General features: G+C 36.3%; 1 pseudogene; it reads left to right on the top strand.

Annotated features, from left to right (window-relative positions):
- Positions 1–1,995: 1,995 nt before the first annotated feature.
- Positions 1,996–3,574, top strand: LOC145135848 (pentatricopeptide repeat-containing protein At3g61360 pseudogene; annotated as a pseudogene).
- The last annotated feature ends 1,497 nt before the right edge of the window (positions 3,575–5,071 follow it).

Below are 5,071 nucleotides of genomic sequence, written 5' to 3'. Positions count from 1 at the left end.
CCTTTTTCAAATACAACCTTCATTTGTCTTGCCTCTGCTATGTTCTTTTTTTTCTTTTTTTTTCAAAGGGTATTTTAGAAAACATAGGTATTTTAAAAACAAATACTAATTTTAAGCATTGTACTTTGAATCAATTTAGCATTTTTAGTTTCAAAAGAGAGCTTCACACAACGAACGATAAGTATATTGCTATAATTAGTAGAATACTCTTTAATAAGTCCATTTAATAATCCCAGGGCCACATTAAAGGTCATTTCTTGGATTTAAGTTTTGGATTTTAAACTGTTATTATGCAGTTAAAGGCGATTGAATTTTCTGGTTTGGTTGTGTGTGTGTTACTGTATGTTTATGCAAAATATTCAAACAATATTTCCGAATATTACCCAAGAATCTAAAAAATTCTAATTCTAACCATAATAATAAAACTCGAAGTAAATCTCAAAAAAAAAAATCATATATATTAATTTAACTTCAGCACAGTTTTGTTTAATATAAAAAAAATCAGATTTCTCAATATTAACCTAAATGAAAACATCTAACTTTCTAAATTAATAACGGTTTGCAAATCTTTGATTAATGATTAAGGTTTTCAAGTATTAATATTATTTTATTTTGTGTAAACCGTTACTACTATATTTAGAGCTGGCAAAAATTGACCCAACCCGCCAACTCAACCCAAAATTTACGGGTTGGGTTAATATTTTCAACCCATTTAACTTAAATGAGTCAACCCGTCTAACCCATTTAATTAAATAGGTTGGATTGGGTAAAAACTATCAACTCGTTTTCAACCCGTCAACCCATTTAACTTTAATATTTTTAATTTAATAATATTATTTGAATATTATCATGCAGTAATCAAAGTATTAATTTGTAAATTATAACGTTGCATTATTATTATCTATGTTTAATAAAATTCAATCCTGATTTTCATCTTTTAATTAGTTCCGATAATACTGGTCACTCTCCAAATTCACTGTGAAACTAAATATTTTTAATGTTGTTTAAACAATTTATTAAACAATTTATTTGTATTTATGTACTACGATTGTGCTTTTAACATAATTATGAAGTTTTATTTATGTTTTATAATTTAAGTGGTATAATATTTACTTATATAATTTATTTAATTGATTTTAAATGGGTTAACCCAAGTTTAACCCATTTATTTAATAGGTGGGTCGGGAACTACAAAAACAGATCAACCCGGTGACAACCCATTTATCTAAAAGGTTGGGTTGGATAGAAATATCAACTCATTTAAATAAATAGGTTGGATTGGGTTGACATTTTCAACCCAATTATTAAATGGGTTGGACGCGAACCCAACCCAGTCGACCCATTGCCACCTCTAACTATATCCGCTGAAAATAAAGTACGACGTTCATTTTCAATCCATATACATCGACCGATCATTACAACAGCAAACCCTTTCAGGTAACGTCTGCCTTCGGTTTTTGTTTTTCATATACCTTTTTTTCCCCTGTAAATGGTTTCTTCTGTTAGTTGTTTTGTTTCTTGCTTGCATTCTTCCTTCACTAGGGTTTGTTGTTTTATCTCAGGCCTACTTTTCATTTCATTGTTTTCGTCATTTGATTAGGCTGTTTTGTAATAGATAAATAGAGGTCCAACTGTATAAGGGAGTGACCTTACTTCAAATTAGAAATAAAAACCCATGGCCATGTCTACAGAATACGACGACATGCCAGTTACCATATACCTGAGGTTTCTTCTGTTTTTAAATGTTGGAACTTTATAAAGCAAACCATTACCAACTATTTGTTATATTTCCTTATGTTTCTTTATCCCTTGTTTCGGAACATAGATAACATGCACGCCAGGTGTTTGTTATTTTTCCATGAAAACTTACTCAGCAATCATCTTCTTTGCGATAAAGTTTGTTGCTGTTTGGGTTTCATACTCCAAATCTTTTGAGGCTATATCATTTGGATTTCTGTTGTCCAGTAGCTGATACTGTTTCTTGATTTGTTTAAGATTATGCTCTTCCTAGGAAAATGCAATCAACTTCTTCAAGTTCCACTTCTTCAACAGCTAACAGTAGCAGCCACCATTGGTTTCCGGTTCTATTCTTCAGATTTGGAGTTTGAAATCAAGAAAATTACTAAAATCATCAACGACCATCCTTTTCCCGATCAACCCATTCATCCAAAACTTTCCCAAATTATCCCTTCAACCACCATTTCAACTTCCTTTGTAGAAAATGTTCTTGGCCATCTCTTTGCATCCCACTCTAATGGCCTTAAAGCCTTTGAATTCTTCAAATTCTCCCTCCAGTTTTCCCAATTCTGTCCCACTTCAGATGCATTTGAAAAAACACTTCATATATTAACTCGAATGCGGAATTTCAACAAGGCGTGGGAGTTGATAGAAGAAATTCATAAAACACACCCTTCCTTGCTTACCCTCAAATCCATGAGCATCATGTTATCAAGAATCGCAAAGTTTCAATCTTTTGAAGAAACCCTTGAAGCGTTTCAGAAATTGGAGGATAAATTTTCTGATCACAAGCAATTTGGTACAGATGAATGCAATCTTCTCCTTCGAGCATTCTGCACACAGAGGCAAATGAAGGAAGCGAAGTCAGTATTCAACAAGCTATATTCCCGATTCTCCCCCACAACCAAAACAATGAATATTTTGCTTCTTGGATTTAAAGAATCTGGTGATGTCACTTCTGTAGAGCTTTTCTACCATGAGATGATTCGAAGAGGTTTCAAGCCCAACATTGTAACTTACAACATCAGAATTGATTCTTACTGCAAAAGAGGTCGTTTTCTAGATGGGTTAAAACTTGTTGAAGAAATGGAACAAGCAAACTGCTTGCCCACGTTAAAGACACTAACCACTTTGATCCATGGAGCAGGAATTGCTCACAACACAACCTATGCACAACAACTGTTCGATGAAATACCTAAGAGAAACCTACTCCCAGATTCTGGTGTCTACAACGCCTTAATGAATGCTTTCATCAGATCACGTGACATCGACTCTGCAACTAAATTGATGGATGAAATGGAAGCTAATAATCTTCTTCATGACAACATTACATTTCATACAATGTTCTCAGGATTGATGAAGTCAACTGGAATCGATGGTGTTCTAGAGCTTTATCACAAGATGATCAGTAGAAACTTTGTCCCCAAATCAGAAACGGTTGTAATGTTAATGAAACTTTTCTGCAAAAATCATGAAGTTGATGATGCCATGGGTTTTTGGAGGTACTTAATTGATAAAGGCTATTGTCCACATAGTCATGTTGTTGATGTTCTTGTGAGAAGCCTGTATTCTCATGGAAGAGTAGAAGAAGCTTTTGACTGCTCTTTACAGATTCTTGAAAGAGGGAGACATTTAAGCAAGACTTGTTTTCGTGTTTTAGAGAGACATTTAGAGATGGGTAATGAAGATAAATTAAAAAAACTCAATAAGATGATAAAAAATCTACAAACTGTTATACCCCCATCAAAAGGGCATGCAAGTGGTATTTCTAGTGTAATATAGAGTTTACAAACTATAAAGTGTAATCATATTATTAACCAAATTCATTATTCTTCCATTGAAAGTTCATGTGTTTCTTTTCTCCTTTGTTGTGATCTTGCTTCTTAACATTTTAGTTATGATTTCTATCTAATATAAAGTCAAGAAAACGTTTTTTTTTAGACTAAAGATATCAAGTTTACCACATCAAACTTGCAGAACAAAAATAATATTACAGTATGCGAGGGACCTTTCTTTAAAAATTTTGTAGCTCAACCAAGTTTGATGTTTCTCATATCGTGGGGGCCACCCATAATGTGTGTATAATGTATATACTTTAGTGGCCAAATAATTGAGAGTATGTGGTCCTTTTGTGCATTCGGAAAAAGAAAAACGCATGATAAGAATTTGTCATGGAAAAAGCGAAGGGATATGCACGTTGAAATAGTTGTACAATGCTCGTTTTTAATAAATAGTGTATAAGTCGTGTAATTCGTTGAAATAGTTGTATAACTTGTGTACCTTTTTGATTTGTTGCATTTATAATCAACTGGCTACAAGTCATTCATTTCGGCTAAAAAAGTGGTTCCATTAATGTGTATAGGAATAGACCATAATTAAGCAAGTTAGCACTTGGTTTGTGTCCACATAGAGATATGATACCTTGTTGGAGTTGCAGGAGGCCGCCAGGCGGCGTGAGTTGGAGATTGAGTTGCAGTTACGAGAGCAGAGGCAGGCCCCGGTACAGTCACAGCCAGCGCCGAAACGGTCCAAAACCGTTGCCTCTAGGATTGGAGGTCAGAGCAGCCACACTTGTGAGAAGTGTGGGAAGGGTCATGCCGGAGTTTGCAGATCCGGTGGTGTGTGTCGTAAGTGCGGGAGAGAGGGGCATTATGCGAGGGATTGCCGTCAGTCGGCCCCGGTTCAGGATATGAGGATTTGTTATCACTGCTATCAGGTTTGACACTTGAGGGTCAACTGTCCACAGCTTGTTGCAAGACCGGTGCAGGCTCCAGCACCGGCCAATTTGAGGATTACGGGCGGGGGTCAGGGTGGAGCGGAGCCTCCGAGGGCTCAGGGACGCGTTTTCCAGCTTATAGCAGAGGAGGCCAGGGCGGAGCCAGGTGCAGCTGCGGGTATGTTTCCATCTTGTTATCTTGTTATTTGTGTGATATTGTAAACCTGTCCGCCTTTCCCCGCATGATTCGTAGTATGATTGAGGATCTTAGTAGTTAGGAGTGATAGTCGGTTAGTGTCCAGGAAGATTGATGATAGAAAGATAAGATATATGATCTCGCTGCTAGGAATAGCAGCTGCGATGTGAGAAGTGTTCAGTTGAGATTCGAACTTCCTTAGAGTTCGGGATGTGCGATGACGGGAGAGTTGTTCTGTGGAGGTTGCTCACTCCGGAAGGAACCAGTTCATGGAGAATGGGGGACTATATCAAGTAGGTTCGATCGAGCCATGCCCGTTTTGTCATCGATAGTTAGTAGTTGGTGCACTAAGTGGGGAGAATTGGAAAATTCTCAGATGAAACAGCAAGCATCCAAGGTGGGTTAGCTGTTTGGATTCAGCA

This window comes from Lactuca virosa, chromosome 9 (genome assembly GCF_052849685.1).
Source record: "Lactuca virosa cultivar CGN04683 chromosome 9, Lactuca_virosa_CGN04683_v6, whole genome shotgun sequence".
In the NCBI taxonomy this organism is placed as follows: domain Eukaryota; kingdom Viridiplantae; phylum Streptophyta; class Magnoliopsida; order Asterales; family Asteraceae; genus Lactuca; species Lactuca virosa.
The sequence above is the reverse complement of the archived record's forward strand: the minus strand, read 5'-3'. Positions and strand labels throughout refer to the sequence as shown.